At 38.7% G+C, this 17,849-nt stretch overlaps 1 protein-coding gene across 1 annotated transcript in view; it reads right to left on the bottom strand.

The window, feature by feature from the left end:
- The window catches only part of CB4H12orf40 (chromosome B4 C12orf40 homolog), a 94,100-nt gene extending 76,476 nt beyond the window's left edge, over positions 1 to 17,624 (bottom strand). Inside the window, exon 1 of the mRNA XM_045061646.1 lies at positions 17,427 to 17,624. The gene's annotated coding sequence lies outside the window, so the exon portion shown is untranslated. The remainder of the gene's footprint in view (positions 1 to 17,426) is intronic.
- Positions 17,625 to 17,849: the final 225 nt, after the last annotated feature.

The raw sequence follows: 17,849 nt of genomic DNA, 5'->3' as shown, positions 1-17,849 counted from the left end.
GCAAATCACTAGCCCAGGAAAAGATCGAAAATCAAAATTCGAAGTATGGTTTCTACTAAATGCATACTGCCTTTGCATCACTGTGAAGTCAAAAAATCTTAAGACAAATCATCATCAGTCAGGGACCATCTATGTTACAAACCCACAGTAATCAAATAGTATGGTCTTGGCATAAATGTAAATACATAGACTGAGACCCCAGGAAAAAATAGAGAGCCTAGCATGCACATATGGTCATTTATGACAAAACTGCCAAAAAACTATAATCGTGAAAGGACAGCCTTTAATAAATTGTTGGGAAAACTGGATAGCCATATGCAAATGAATGAAAGTGGACCCCTATCCTACACCATATACAAAAATCCACTCAAAATTAAGTAAAGACTTGAACATCAGACCTGAAAACATAAAAGTGTTACAGGGAAACACAGGGGCGTAAGTTCATTGACAATGGTCTTGGCCATAAATTTTTTTAGCTTAATCCAAAAACAAAGACAACAAAAGCAAAAATAAGTAAGTAGGCCTCCATCAAACTAAAAAACTTTTGCACAGGAAAAGAAATTATCAACAAAATGTAAAGGCAACCTAAGGAATGAGAGTAAATACTTACAAACATTCTAGCTGATAAAGGGTAAGTATACACAATATATAAGGAACTCATGCTACTCGAAAGCACACAAAACAAAAACAAAAACAAACAACCCAATTACAAATGAGGCAAAAAGGCAGCCCTTCCTGCCCAGTCCCCATGCTTTAATAAAAACTTTTGCATCATGGAAAACCCAAAAGATGCCATCAAAAACTGCTAAAACTGATTCATGAATTCAGCAAAGTTGCAGGATATAAAAAACAATGCACGAAAATCGGTTGCATTCCTATACACCAACAATGAAACAACAGAAAGAGAAATCAAGGAATCTATCCCATTTACAATTGCACCAAAAACCATAAAATACCTAGGAATAAATCTAACCAAAAAGGTGAAAAATCTATACACTGAAAACTATAGACAGCTTATGAAAGAAATTGAAGACACAAAAAATGAAGAAATATTCCATGCTCCTGGATAGGAAGAACAAATATTGTTAAAATGTCGATACTACCCAAAGCAATCTACGTATTCAATGCAATCTCTATCAAAATAACACCAGCATTCCTCACAGAGCTAGAACAAACAATCCTAAAATCTGTATGGAAGCAGAAAAGACCCCAAAGAAACAAAGCAATCTTGAAAAAGAAAACCAAAGCAGAAGGCATCACAATCCTGGACTTCAAACTATACTACAAAGCTGTAATCATCAATACAGTATGGTACTGGCACAAAAACAGACACTCAGATCAATGGAACAGAATAGGGAACCCAGAAACGGACCCACAAAAGTATGGCCAACTAATCTTTGACAAATCAAAAAAGAATATCCAATACAATAAAGACAGTCTCTTCAGCAAGTGGTGCTGGGAGAACTGGACAGCGACATGCAGAAGAATGAACCTGGACCACTTTCTTACACCATACACAAAAATAAACTCAAAATGGATGAAAGACCTAAACGTAAGACAGGAAGCCATCGAAATCCTCAAGGAGAAAGCAGGCAAAAACCTCTTTGATCTTGGCTGCAGCAACTTCTAACTCAACACGTCTCCAGAGGCAAGGGAAACAAAAGCAAAAAATAACTATTGGGATCTCAAAATAAAAAACTTCTGCACAGTGAAGGAAACAATCAGCAAAACTAAAAGGCAACTGATGGAATGGGAGAAGACATTTGCAAATGACATATCAGATAAAGGGTTAGTATCCAAAATCTATAAAGAACTTATCCAACTCAACACCCAAAAAAATATATAATCCAGTGAACAAAGGGGCAAAAGACATGAATAGACACTTCTCCAAAGAAGATATCCAGATGGCCAACCGACACATGAAAAAAATGCTCAACATCACTCATCAGGGAAATACAAATCAAAACCACAATGAGATACCACGTTAAACCTGTCAGAATGGCTAACATTAACAATGGAGGCAACAACAGATGTTGGTGAGGATGGGGAGAAAAAGGATCTCTTTTGCATTCTTTTTGGCAATGCAAGCTGGTGCAGCCACTCTAGAAAACAGTATGGAGGTTCCTCAAAAAACTAAAAATAGAACTACCCTACAACCCAGCAATTGCACTACTAGACATTTATCCAAGGGATACAGGTGTGCTGTTTCGAAGGGACACACACACCCCAGTGTTTATAGCAGCACTATCAACAATAGCCAAAGTATGGAAAGAACCCAAATGTCCATAGATAGATGAATGGATACATACAATGGAGTATTACTTGGCAATCAAAAAGAATGAAATCTTGCCATTTGCAACTACACAGATGGAACTGGAGGGTATTATGCGAAGTGAAATCAGTCAGTCAGAGAAAGACAAATATCATATGACTTCACTCATATGAGGGCTTTAAGACACAGAACAGATGAACACAAGGGAAGGGAAGCAAAAATAATATAGAAACAGGGAGGGGGACAAAACCTAAGAGACTTAAATATAGAGAACAAACAGAGGGTTATTGGAGGGGTTGTGGGAGGGGGGATGAGCTAAGTGGGTCAGGGGAATTAAGGAATCTACTCCTGAAATCATTGTTGCACTATATGCTAACTTGGATGTAAATTTAAAACATAAAAAATATAATGATGAAAATAAATAAATAAATAAAAACTTTTGCACCAAACAGAGAGAGAAGAAAAGATGTTCTGGGGAAGATGGCAGGGTAGAAGGACTCTAAGCTCACTTCATCCCACAGATATAACTAGATAACACCCATATCAGTGTAAATAACCCAGAAAATAACCCACGACTGGCAGAACAGAGTCTCCATCTTCACAGCTAAATGTAGAAAAAAGGCAACATTGAAGAGGGTAGGAAGGGCAGAGATGCAGTCCACAGCTAAGAGGACGTGTGGGACTGTGTGTAGAAGGGAGGGATGGCAGCCCACAAGAAGAGGGGAGAGGAGAGGACTCTGAGCAGGGAGCCATTGCACCTCAGGCATGGGGGACCCATACAGGGAAGACAAATCTCGCTAACATTTGGTGTTGAAAACTAGAGGGGCATAATTCCATGAGTTCTTACAATCAGAGGGGCTTAACACCTGGAAGAACAAAATGAGTTGGCTTGGCTCTGGGATAGCCAAGAGGACAAGGGGAAACTGAGTCCCTGCCCTTAGAGACACAGAACAAGAAACAGCCAGGTGATACAGACTAACAGTAGCAGTTTGAAAAAAAATGCCTGGGGAGATTTGTTTACTAATCTCAGAGTATGTGCTGGAGGGGTAGGGATCATTGGAAGATTTCTCTGGGAACAATATATCTGGCAGGTACCATTCCCCTCCCCCACCCTGCAGCCTAGACCCTAGGACAGCTGTAGGGACCAGCACAGTGCCACCACTAGCTACCTAACTTTCTAACAGCATACCTGCCTCTGAATTCTCCCATGGAACTGCCCCCTCCAATACACCTTTGGTCAGATCCATCAAAGTGGTGCCACAGCCTGGCAGTGTGCAAACAGCCCTGGCAGGGTCCAAGACCACTCAAAAGTGACTCCTGTTCCAGGGAGGGGAAAGGTAACTACACACACCAGTCAGACTGTGGCTCCAGAAGTAGGCTGGGGGCAGGCATCTTGCCTGACAGCAAGCCCTGACCACCAACAAAAGCTTCTCAGGGAACAAGACAGGAAAAGCACCTGCAGTTCAGTCCTACTGCATCTCTGGCAAAAGCCTAGTCTGACACAACTCAAGTCCAAGGCAGCCCCAGACAGGCCCAATAACAACACAGGGATCTAAGTCTGTCCACAACAGGCAAAGGGAGCCATTGCAAATGATTGGACTGAAGGAAACATTGGCTCAGTGACAATAGCAGAGTACGCATGCGCGCATGCGCACGCACACATGATACCCCTGAAGCACCGGATTCTGCTAAACAGGGGACGCTGCACTTCAGGGCAGTATAGGATCTCTTCTTCATAAGGCTACTACTTTTAAGAGCAGAAGATGGAGTTTCCTAATACAGAGAAACAGACACAAGGAATCAGACAAAATGAGAAAACAGAGGAGTATGTCCCAAATGAAAGAACAGGACAAAATCACAAGAGAGCTAAGTGAAACAGGTAATATACCTGAAAGAGAATTTAAAGTAATAGTTATAAAGATACTCACTGGGCTTCAAAAAAAGAGTGGAGGACCTCAGTGAGACCCTTAACAAAGATATACAAAACATAAAAAAGAACCAGAGATGAAGAGTCAGTAACTAAAACTTAAAAATACACAAAGGGAATAAATAGTAGATTAGAGAAAACAGAAGAACAGATCAGCAACCTGGAGGATAGAGTAATGGACAGCAATCAAGCTGAACAGAAGAGATCCAGATCCAGAAGGCACAGAGAGTCCACAAGAAAGTCAACCCAAGGAGGTCCACACCAAGACACACAGTAATTAAAATGACAAAAAAAGTAGTGACATAGAATTTTTAAAGCAAGAGAAAATAAAACAGTTGCATACAAGTAAAATCCCATAATGTTATCAACTATTTTCAGTAGAAACTCCACAGGCTGAAGGAAGTAGCATGCATGACATATTCAAAGTGCCGAAGGGAAAAACCTTCAGTCAAGAATACTGTATCCAGCAAGGCTATCATCCAGAATAGAGGGAATGATAAAAAGAGTTTCCCAGAAAAACAAAAGTTAAAGGAATTCATGACCACTAAACCAGCCCTATGAGAAATGTTAAAGGAGATTCTTTCAGTGGGAAGACCATGAGCAGAACTAAGAAAATTAGAAAACACAATAGTAAAATTAAGTGTATCTATAAAAACCAGTCAAGGGACTCACAAAAGGATGTAAAATAAGACACCATGTACCTAAAATGTGAGGGGGAAAGGAGTAAAGAATGGGTTCAAACTTAAGTGACCATCAACTTAATATAGACTGCTACATAAAGAATATGTTGTATAGAAATCTAATAGTAACACAAATAGGAAACCAGAAGTAGATACTACTAAAGCAAAAACTAAAGCAAAAGGAACCCAAGGAGATCACTAAAAAAAGCCAGCAAACTCTGAGACAAGAGATCAAGAAAGGAACAGAAAAGAACTATAAAAACAACCATAAAACAAGTAACAAAATGGCAATAAGTACATACCTATCAATAATTACTTTAAATGTAATACATTAAACACTCCAATCAAAAGACATAGGATGACAAAATGATTTAAAAAGTAAGACCCATTTATATATTGCCTACAAGAGACTCATTTCAGACTAAAGACACACGTAGATTGAAAGTGAAGGGATAGAGAAGGATTTATCATCCAAATGGACGTGACGGGTTAGTAGTACTTACATCAGAAAAAAAAGATTTTAAAAAAAGATTGTAATAAGACAATACACAAAGAAGGACACTATATAATCAAAAAGAACAATTCATGAAGACAGTATAACAACTGTAAATATTTACCACCCAATGTGGAAGCACCCAAATACATAAAGCAGTAACAAACATAAAGGAGATAACGGATCATAATACAATAACAGTAGGGGACTTTTAACACCGCACTTACATCAATGGACAGATCATCCAAACATAAAATCAACAAGGAAACAGTGGCTTTGAATGACACACTGAACCAGATGGATCTAACAGATGTATTCAGAACATTCCCTCCCAAAACAGCAGAACACAGATTCTTTCCAAGTGCATTTAGAATATTCTCCAGAAGAGATCACATATTAGGCCACAGAGAAGTCTCAACAAATTAAAGAAAAAAAAAAAAAAAATGAAGTCATTCCATGCATCTCTTCTGACCACAACACTATGAAACCAGAATCAAACACAAGAAAAACACTGGAAGAATACAAATTCATGGAGGTTAAATAGCATACTACTAAACAATGGGTCAACCAGGAAATCAAAGAAGTAAAAAAATACATTGGAGACAATTAAAATGAAAACACAACAGTCCAATATCTTTGAGATACAGCAAAAGCTGTTCTATGAGACAAGTCTATAATAATATAGGCCTACCTCAGAAAGCAAGAAAAATCTTAAACAAACAACAACCTAAAGGAGCTAAAAAAAAAAAAAAAAGAACAAATAAAACCCAAAGTCAGCAGAAGGAAGGAAATAAAAATTACAGCAGAAATAAAGGAAGTAGAAACTAAAACAAAAAACAGATCAATGAAACCAGGGGTTACTTTTCGAAAATATCAACAAAATTCACAAACCTTTAGCCAGACTCATCAAAAAATTTTTAAAAATTAAAAAACAGAAGAGAAGATGCAAACAAAATCAGAAAGAAAAGAGAATTAAACACCAATACCACAGAAATATGAAGATTTAGGAACACCAGGGTGGCTCAGTCAGTTGAGCAACTGACACTTGGTTTTGGTTCAGGTCACGGTCTCATGGTTGGTGAGTTCGAGCCCCACATTGGGGTCCACACTATGATAGTGTGGAAACTGCTTGGGATTGCTCTCTCCCCCCCTCCCCCCTCTCCCTCTCTCTCTCTCCTCCCCCATCCTCCCCCCTCTCCCCCCTCTCTCCCCCCTCCCCCCTCTCCCCCTCTCCCTCTCTCCCCCCCTCTCGCTCTCCCCCTCTCTCCCCCCCTCTCGCTCTCCCCCTCTCCCCCTCTAGCTCTCCCCCTCTCCCCCTCTAGCTCTCCCCCTCTCCCCCTCTAGCTCTCCCCCTCTACCTCTCCCCCTCTCCCCCTCTAGCTCTCCCCCTCTAGCTCTCCCCCTCTAGCTCTCCCCCTCTACCTCTCCCCCTCTACCTCTCCCCCTCTCCCCCTGTCCCCCTCTCTATCTCTCCCCCTCTCCCCCTGTCCCCCTCTCTATCTCTCCCCCTCTCCCCCCTCTATCTCTCCCCTTCTCCCTCCCCCTCTATCTCTCCCCCTCTATCTCTCCCCCTCTATCTCTCCCCCTCTCTCTATCTCTCCCCCTCTCCCCTGTCCCCCTCTCTATCTCTCCCCCCCCTCTGTCTCTGTCTCTCTCTGTCTCTCTGTCTCTCTCGGCTCCTCCTGTGTGCTATAAATAAATAAATAAATAAATAAATAAATAAATCTATCTTAAAAATAAATATATATAAAAAGGCTAATATTTTGAAAAATTATATGCCAACAAATTAGACAACCTAGACAAAATGAATATATTCCTAGAAACGTATAACCTTCCAAAACTGAATCAGGAAGATTTGAGATTTCTTCTCAAATTATTCCAAGAAATAGAAGAGGAAGGAAAGCTTTCAAATCCATTCTATGACTCTAACATTACCCTATACCAAAACCAGATAAAGACACTGCCAAAAAAAGGGACCTAAAGGCCAATATCTCTGATGAACATAATTGCAAAAATCTTCAACAAAATATTAGGAAACTGAATCCAACACTGCACTAAAAAAAAGGAAAAAAAATTCACCATAATCAAGTGAGATTTATTCCTGGGATGCAAGAGTGGTTCAATATTCACAAAATCAATATGATAAATCACATCAATAAGTGAAAAGATAAAAACAATATGATCATTTCAATAGATGCAGAAAAAGCACTGGACAAGGTATATCAATTCAGGATAAAAACCCTCAACAAAGTAGGTTTAAAGGGAACACACCTCAACATATAAAGGACACATACAAAAAACGCACAGCTAACATCATATTTCAGTGGAGAAAAGCAGCTTTTCATAAGGATGTCCACTCTCACCACTTTCACTCAACCTAATACTGGAAGTCCTAGCCAGCAATAATTTATCAATTATATCTCAGTAAAGCTAGAAAAAAAAATAACAGAGCAAAAGGAAATCACAGCCCCTAAATAAAGGGGGAAGTAGAATTTTATACCTGACAAAAATGTGGACATAATTAAAACAGCCAGATATAAACTATGCCAGATATAAACTATAAAACATGCCAGATATAAACTATGAATCCTAGGAAGTCATTTGCTACTTTGACAACTGCAATATTATATAGCTAACTACTATAATGATATTTTAAAGAGTTTCCCGGATTTTATGCAAATGTTCTCCAATACATTTCACTACATTGGTAATCGCAATAAACCCATCTCTGATTATCATTTAGGAACATGGCTTCCATAGTCTGTTCCCAACTCAGATTTCAAACTTGTTTCTGTTCTTCTACTTCATGTATTCCAACACCCAACCAAATTAAAATATACAATTTTCTCCTCCATATATGGACACTTCTCCCATCACACTTATTTTTTTCCCCACCACACTTCTGTATTCAAAACTTTCAATACCTTCAAGGTCTTAATTATATGCAAGTTTCTTCATCAAATTTATATGTACTTTATAAAAAAATAACTTTAAGAGTTTCTCTAGTTTTTGCCTTACAATTTAAATTACCAGTTATTATAAGTGGGGCAGTGAAAATGAGGCTCATCTTTTAATAGCAATCATTACTTTATTCAAGAAAGTAGACTTTTAAAGAAAGCTATTGTAACCATCTCTTTCAATAAAAGGATGAACAATATTAGTTGCCTTTATAGCTACATACTAAAAGAAAATCAGTAGTAGGTCATAACCCTTCATAGAACACTCTACAGGTTATTAATTCTGGAGAGCAGGAATACGGATATTTGTTACATAATTCTTTGTAAGAAAGAATAAAGTAAAATAGGTGTAAAAAGATTAAGGGAGGGAAAGAAGAGATAGAAGGAGGGGAAGGTGGAAAAGGGGGACATAGAGACACAGAAACACACTAAGAAATAAAAGCATGCTTTTATCATGAGTATTCTGCCCCTTGCTATTCTTTCTAGTAAGAACATATTTAAAGGAAAAGGCTAAAGCAATACTTCCTTAAAAAAAAAAAAAAAAAAAACAATAAGGTTGACAAAGAAAGATAAAAAAACAACACTAACACATTTTACATGGGAGGATGTAGGAGATATTGAAACTACATTATGAATTAAATACTATGGGTGTCATATGTCTTGTCAGTATTGAATTGTTTCTGTTTCTTTTGTTTTGCTTTTTAGTTTGCCGCTTAGTTTATTTTTTAGTGGCATGGTGCCATGCAAAGGAAACTTTCCAGATTGTTAAGATCTTATAATATTATCTTAAGTGTGATTAAAAGTGTAAAATGTAAATAAAATAAACAGAGCAATAACTAACCAATGAAAAACAATAGTTTATGGCTTATGTTACATTGATACTAATTTAATCTAAAACATCATAATCCAACATTGTTAGCCAGCAAACTTATTAAGATTCAGGACAGTAACTAGCCTAGAAAAAGTACTTACATTGGCTTTCCACAAAACTAAAACAGGTCTACCTGATGTGTTAGGAATAGTAATGATATATGTTAGAACATTATGGCTTTTACATAGATTTTTCTCTTATAATACAAGAAAAAGGTTTTTAGAGATGTGTGAGTTATAAAAGGTAAGGTATTGAAAAAAAATTGTCAAATCAATTAAAGCAGAAATCTAATACTCAAAATACACAGCCTAATTTAAATAAGTTCTTGCAGACTGAATTTTTATAGTATTTTCACAAAGAAAACATTGTTTCACAGTCACAGGCTGTAATGATAAACATGAGCAGCCCTCTCCTGATCACATAGTGGAAGAGATTTTGGAAAGTGAATGATATCTCAACCTAAATGTATATTTCAGGCTATTGCCAATTAAATCATAAACATTTTATTTTCAATAATTCACTAAAGCTTCTAAAGTTGAAGTTTTTCCATTCTATTTATAGAATAAAGATTTATTTATTTTGAATAAAGATGTTTTTGAACAAAATGTCTTCAAAATTTAGGACATTTGCTTACAAAAATGTTCAAAACAATGTAGGACACATTAATTTACAAAGTCATTCTTCAAAATCTCAAGTGATTATGAAATTCAATTAATGAAAGGCAGCAAAAAGAGAAAGCTTATAATGGCACACCAAAGCATTTTTTCAACATTAGTATTGTCTTAGAAAGTGTAATTCAGTTATATTAATTGTGCATATATAAAATTGTTTGAAATTCTGAAAACTGCAGTTCCTGTTCGGTAAAATATCAAGCTTCTTGGGATATGTAAACTACAATCAATCCAAGTATATATTAGTCACAGAGGTTATAATATTTAGTAAGAATACTGTTTTACACATGATGCTATAACCCATCAAATGTGTATTCATATTATCACTGCAGATATAATTTTGTCTTCAGTGTTCTGCAGTTACACGTGTCAAATTATTTGCCGCTATGATATTCTTAAAATAACTACTAAATCTGAAAATAAATCTGGATGCTTTTTTAGTAGATTTTGTTTATTCGGTTTGTCATGTGCTCAATGATAAAACATAAGAGATGCTAAATGTTGGTAAAATTTTTGTGCGTAAGTCCATCATCAACTTAATTTGAAAACAAAGTATCAGTACATAATTTATTATTAAGCATTAATTTTCCTTTATGTGAGGTCCTTGCTACAAAAAAGATTACAAAACCATTACCAAACAATATCAAAAAAAAAAAGTTGACAGAAAGCATCACAGCAACAATATTCCTATTACTCTTAATATGCTCTCTGGCAGGACTGATTAGCCTTGTATTCCTTACAAGTATTTCACTTACACCTAACCTGAAATTTCCCAAGCTTCATATTGACCCCACCCCCAGGTATGGCAGCTATACACATGTCTCAGACTTTAGCATGCAACAGCACAACTAGCTGGTACAAGTGGCCAGCAGGGACAGCAGCATTTAATACTTTCACAACCCCAACCGGCAAATTAATTGTCCCTAGCTGCACATGTCCCAGCACATTATCAGCTAGTGCCCTCCACACTATCTTTAAAAGGAGAGGTTAGTTATTTTTCGATCTGGGAAGTGTCTTTCCTGGGTTATCAGTGCAGGTCTTTGGATTTAACCACATATTAAAGTGAGAAATCTCTCCATGGCATGAGTGGCTCATGTACTAATTCAGACCATGGCAGAGGTTAAAAAAATAGGCCATTCCTTGAATCTATGTGGGCTCATTTTAACAGAAATAGTAATGGTAGTTTCTTTAGTTAAAAAACAAAAACTCCATCAGGGCACCTGGGTGGCTCAATCAATTAAGTGTCTGACTTCTACTCAGGTCACGATCTCATGGTTCGTGGGTTTGAGCCCGTGTCAGCTCTGTGCTGACAGCTCAGAACCTGGAGCCTGCTTCGGATTCTATGTCTCGCTTTCTCTGCCCCTGCCCCACTCGTGCTCTGTCTCTCTCTCAAAAATAAACATTAAAAAGTTAAAAACAAAAACAAAAACTCCAAGACAAATGCTGAACTGCACATGCCACGAGGACCATAATATAAATCATGACTGCACCAGTCAAATGGAAATGTTCACTGTGCATTTAAGTATTATCCCCCTTTAACAGATAAGGAAAAGGATGCTCAGAGACTAATTTACTATAAAAATAATTTATTGTAAAGTTAATTAAGGTTAAGCTTCAGGTGCCTTAACATAAAAATGTCCCTTCCAAGCCCTGTATCTAATTTTGCAGTCATGATTTTACATTATTTTTCCATACAGAAGGTTCCCCACCACTTGGATCTGTCCTTGTATAGAGAGGTTTAGTAACGAACCCAAATTCACACAGCCCCCCCCCCCCCCCCCCCCGAAACATACAAGTGAGTTAGGATTGCTGTTGATTTGGAGAATCACAGAATACGGAAAAATAGTATTAATTTTTCCCCCCATCAGATTCCCAACTGGTATCACGATCTTAGAGTTTTTCTCCCACTGCATTCCAAACTAAAAAATACTAATACTACAGTCATAAAAATACCATTTTTATTGTATTACTTCCAAATTTGTATGACTCAGTAGCTAACAGATTGAATTTCAACTTCTCAGTCTGGCTTTCAACCTCACCATCAAGTAGACCCATACACATTTTTAAATATTTAAATATTATAATTTTATCTCCAACTACTTATGTAATGTTTATTTGCTTCTTTGTTTTCTCCATCTAAACTTGTTTCTGGCTGTCAAAGCTTCAGCTAAAACTATCCTATATTGTATCGTTCAGAGTATCTATTTTTTAAATCATATATTTTGGCCCCTTATCTTAAATGTTTTCAAACCTAATGGCATGTCATATCCCCACCCCCAATAAAATACGAATCTCTCAGAAAACAATTAAATTTTGTTACTTTGCACACCACCTGGCACAGTGCTTGGTCCACAGCACTTAACAAATATTCTGCACAAATGTTCCAGACCTACATTTATTAATGCAAACCTCTCCCTCACCTAAATTTAAACAGGCTTTTATCTATGTTCCTCTTATGACACTGGTTGCATTATTCAATCTAAGTTACAAAAATAAACTTCCCCTAGGGGCACCTGGGTGGCTCAGTTGGTTAAGCCTCTCATTCTTTTTTTTTTTTTTTAATTTTTTTTTTTTAACGTTTATTTATTTTTGGGACAGAGAGAGACAGAGTATGAACGGGGGAGGGGCAGAGAGAGAGGGAGACACAGAATCGAAAACAGGCTCCAGGCTCAGAGCCATCAGCCCAGAGCCTGACGCGGGGCTCGAACTCACGGACCGCGAGATCGTGACCTGGCTGAAGTCGGACGCTTAACCGACTGCGCCACCCAGGCGCCCCAAGCCTCTCATTCTTGATTTCAGCTCAGGTCCTGATCTCAGTTGGTGAGATCAAGCCCTGTGTCAGGCTCTGTGCTGACAGTGCAGAACTTGCTTGGGATTGTCTCTCTGCCCCTCTCTCTCTCTCTGCCCCTTCCCTGCTCACTCTCACTCCCTCTCAAAATAAACATTAAAAAAGTTTTATTTTTAAATAAGTAAGCTTCCCCTAATTAAATTTTTTTTCCCTTATACTTCATATATAGTGCTATATAGCCCATCTACAGTCCAGCTCATTCTAAAAGGCATGTTGTGGCCCAAAGACTGGCTACAGCTTTTTATTTTCCCCTCCTCTCCCATCTTCCTAACACCTTCATGTCTAAGGGGCTATGAATTTGGTGAAACAAGTCAGTGATGAATAAACAGGAAAATAGAATCGTTTCCAAACTTAAAAATATCAGTAGTTATACCTGTTCTGTCTCAAATTTACACCTCAACCTGACTACAAAAATACAGGCTCTTAGTGGTGACTTATAAATCATACAAAACAAGAATTAGAGTTGTAGGTCAATGATTTCCAGACAAGTAAAAGAAAATTTTTTTTTTTAATTGGCAAGACTGACACTGATATTTTAACTCTGTCAAGAAAGGACGTGAGGGCGGGGGGGGGGGGGTGGAGGGAGGGGGGGGATTTTAAAATAAAAAAAAATTATATAATTTTGGGAAAAAAAGAAAGAACAGACCATTAAATTGAAAAACCTGACATTATCACTGATTAGCAAGTTTCAGACAGTTGATTGGGAATTGCGATCATAGAGGTGTAAATTACTTTCAGCTTAGACCAAATCTCTACCCAAAATGAGATTGTTTGAAATGAAATGTTATATCTTGCAAAAATGTCCACAATCCATAACATTAAAGCCAAATAAAACAATTTTAGTAATTGTAAACTTTTTTTTTTACACTTTATTTATTTATTGAGAGAGAGAGACAGAGCACAGTCGGGGAGAGGCAGAGGGAGTGGCAGACACAGAATCCAAAGCAGGCTCCAGGCTCTGAGCCTTCAACACACAGCCCGACATGGGGCTCGAACTCACAAACTGTGAGATCATGACCTGAGCTAAAGTCGGACGTGCAACTGACTGAGCCACCCAGGCACCCCTAATTTTAGTAATTTTAAAAAGGAAGATAAGAGGTACCTGGGTGGTTCAGTTGGTTAAGTGTCTGACTCCTGATCTCAGCTCAGCTCATGATCTCACAGGTTCATGAGATTGAATACCTCATCAGGCTCTGGGCTGACAGTGAAGGAGCCTGCTTGGGATTCTCTCTTTCCTTCCACTCTGCCCCTCACCCTGCTCACTCTCTGTCAAAAATAAATAAACATTCTTTTTAAAAAGGAAAATAAGGGAAGCTTACTTCTTCCATAGCCACCAACTCTTTACCTTTTTTTATTTCACATAAAAAAAATTTTACGTATGACCAATAGAGTCCCTAAACAGAAGAGTAGCAAAAAATCAAATGCCAAGTTTGTTTTAGGCCAAGAAAAATTGTAGACCTTTGCAATCCTAAGATTCTCCCATGAAATGATTCTGCAATTAAACTTAACAGATATCAGGTTCCTATCATATACAAGAATATTCTGCTTCTATTTTGTGTATGCAATCAGATTGCTACGAGCAAAACATAAACTTGCTTTAGCCTGCTTCTTTAATTCCCTTAACAACATTGTAAAGCTTCTTCCTGTTTTCCTGTGTTAATGCAGACCCACCTGCTGTCTAACGAATAATCCTTTCAGTTTCTATAATACCTCTGCTCTCAACCCATCTCTTCTAAGCCTTGCTAAAAACTAGGTCTCTAATCTGATTAATTATTTATCTCACCTACTTTTCAACCTTTAAGAACCTGTGCTTCATCGTTTCCCTGTGATGCTTGTTCTGTGCAATATTGCTATCTTTCAAGGCTTAACGTAATTTTGTTTCTCAGTTCCCTAAGTATCCACAGCCCTTTATGTGTGCCACTTTTACAATACTCATGTTCCCACACAGCATAACAGAGTGGTTAAGCACTTTGTTTTCAAATCCTAACTCTACCACAGATTAGCTGGGTGACCTTAGGCAAGTCACTTAACATTTAACAGTGTGTAGGTTTCCCCATCAGTAAACTGGGGGTAGCATTTGTATACACCTCATTAGGATCTTGTTAAGAGTAAATGAGCTAGTTTTGAAAAAGCACTTAGAACAGTGCTTATTTTGGGGGCATCTGGCTCTTGGTTTCAGATAGGGTCATAATATCAAGTTCTTGGGATTGACCCCTGCATCTTCACACTGTAAGCTCAGAGCCTGCTTGGGATTCTCTCACCCTCTATCTCTCTTCCCCTCCCTTGCTCACTCACTCTCTCAAAATAAATAACCTTAAAAAAAAAAAAAGGCTCATTTTATTATTAAGTGCTATTTAACTATTCTTTTCAGTATAATAGTCATTTACCAAATTCTATTCTCACCATTCTACCACTGATTATTTTTGTGGCTCAAAATTATATCTTTTTCTTTTCTGAACTCCCCTCCCCCACGTAGGGCTTAACCATGTCCTAAACAGGTAGGCATGTGAAAATCTATTTGTTTAATTAATGTTGAATGCTCTTTGGGAGCAGTTCTAATGGAGCTTTGTAAGTGTCCTCCAATTATTTATCTATAAGTTCTTAACAGTTCTCAAAATTTTCAACCAAAACCAATCCTAATAACAGAGGGTAATAAACAAGTACTTCAAGATGGACTGGGGTATGGATTAAAATGTCTATTCTCTAATAGCTCTAATTAAGCTAGTAGTGGTTACTGAGCACTGTCTTGGATTCTGAGATCCTTCAGGCCTCATGATCATAAACCATGATCAACTCATCTTGTCCACCCTTGTCTACTGTGATAGTAGAAAGTGGAGATACTCATTGTTTCATTACCAATATAGGGTTTGACCTAAGGAGCCCATTCACCCAAGAAAATTTTATCTAAAATTGCATTTGTTATTGTAATATTGCAAGAGTTTTGCACTTTACTCCATAATGTATCCATGTTTAAGTTTAAAAATATATTTTCAGAGCATCTGGGGAGCTCAGTCAGTTAAGCATCTGACTTTTGATTTTGGCTCAGATCATGATCTCACAGTTCGTGAGTTCAAGCCCTAAGTGGGGCTCTTCACTGCAGCATGGAGCCTGCTTGGGATTCTCCCTCCCTCCCTCCATCCCTCCCTCCCTCCCTCTCTCTGCCCCTCTCCTTCTCATGCTCTCTCTCTCTCTCAAAATAAATAAAATAAAACTTTACTACATCCAGGCACAGCACTACCTCATTTTGAGAAACACAACTACCATTTTCCTGCAGTATTTTGCTTTTGTGTCCTCCTAATAGCAACTAAAATATTACTCCTAGAATAGCCAGAAGTTTGTTTGTTTTTTTTAATTTTTTTTTCAATGTTTATTTATTTTTGGGACAGAGAGAGACAGAGCATGAACGGGGGAGGGGCAGAGAGAGAGGGAGACACAGAATCGGAAACAGGCTCCAGGCTCTGAGCCATCAGCCCAGAGCCTGATGCGGGGCTTGAACTCACGGACCTCGAGATCGTGACCTGGCTGAAGCCAGACGCTTAACTGACTGCGCCACCCAGGCGCCCCCAGAAGTTTTAAATATAGGACAGAATGGCACCTACATTGTAACAGTACTTAAGCATTTGTAAAATGATTTAATCTCATTTATTATTCACATTTTCAAGAATTTCAAATTCAAAAACATCAAATTATAATCATCTATCAACTAAAATCCTGTGAAACCTGTAAGTGAATTTTCAGTTTTCTCCAAAGTGGAAGTGTGATGCTAGAACACCAGCCAGAAATAATTCAGATAAATTTCTAACATACAATGCTAACATATTCTTCAACAGGATAAATGCTCCTGCTAAAATTACTGGGCATAATTACAATACTTGGTGAACACAAAAGCTGTCGTTCTCCTTACAAAATTCCTTAGAATGTAAATGTGTTACATTCTAACCACATCACCTGGGTCCACCTGTGACAAAAAAATTGTATTCAATGGTTTAGTGTTTCAATCAAAACAATTCTCTTCATCAAATGAAATTACAGGCCTACATTATTTCCATCCTAGTGGACTTTAGGCCAATAGGAATGAACATGTTATATAAAACTAAATTGCCAACCCATCACGCTTTAGATGATTAATGCTAAATACAAAACAGATCGCAAATTATCTTGTGAGATATTGCCATAGAAACTGTTCACCTTACCTCCCTTTAAAAAACAAACTAAATATACGATTGATACCGCCGCCCCTCTCCCCACCGAGGAACTTAGGGGCAGCAGGAAATGGTCTTTTCCGCAATACGGTCCAAGTTCATGAAAAAAATATATAAAGTCCTAGAAAGAAAACCTTTTCCAAGTGAGAGGGGCAGGAGCGGGAAGAAGGTAGAAGAGGGCTCAGGCGGTGAGACGCCTCGTTAGAGAAGGAAGATGTGAGACACCTGGGAGGGAGAGCCGAGCCCTTCACCCACCGTGGGCGGCTCCACACGCGAAGCCTTTGAAGAGCCAGCGGGGAGAAGCCCACTTGCTTTCGGTTTAAGAACAGAGACGTGGTGGCTAGGGTCGCCCTTCCTGGCTCCCGATGAAAAGACCCACGCCTACAAGTTCTCCCCAGCTAAAGCTATCCCCGCCCCTCGACGGCCTAGGAAAGAGGCGCCATTACGGGAATGAACGTCCCGGGACTCAAGGTCTCCAGTCTCAAGCTCCAGCAACACAACTCACCGGGATCCCCCGACCCAGTTCATCTCCCCGAAACGTCTGAAGCCCCAGAGGCTGGAAGCTCAGATGCCTGGGTTGTGTACGCAGCCACAACTTCTTCAGCCTCAGCCAATTTATTAGGCCTCGGCCACCTACTTCCGCCCCGCCCCAGGGCCGACGGCCCAGCCTCCCGACAGCCTCTGCGCCCAGGCTGGCTGCTTGTTAGCCTCCCGAAAGCCTCTGCGGTTTCTGCGGAGACAGTGGCCTGATAGGGCGGCAAGGGACCCTGTGGGAAAGCAGCCAGTCCGCCTAGGGGAAGAGGAATCAGCAGTTTTAACCGCTGAGGCAAGGGAAGCCTAAGTAAATGAAGTTTCGGACTGTGGCCACAGGGTTAGAGTTTCAGGCCACCGCCACCATAATTTCATTTAGTTCTATATTGGTCTCAGC

Source organism: Felis catus, chromosome B4 (assembly GCF_018350175.1).
Source record: "Felis catus isolate Fca126 chromosome B4, F.catus_Fca126_mat1.0, whole genome shotgun sequence".
Lineage (NCBI taxonomy): Eukaryota > Metazoa > Chordata > Mammalia > Carnivora > Felidae > Felis > Felis catus.
Note: the sequence above shows the minus strand (reverse complement) of the source record. Positions and strands in the feature narration are given on the sequence as shown.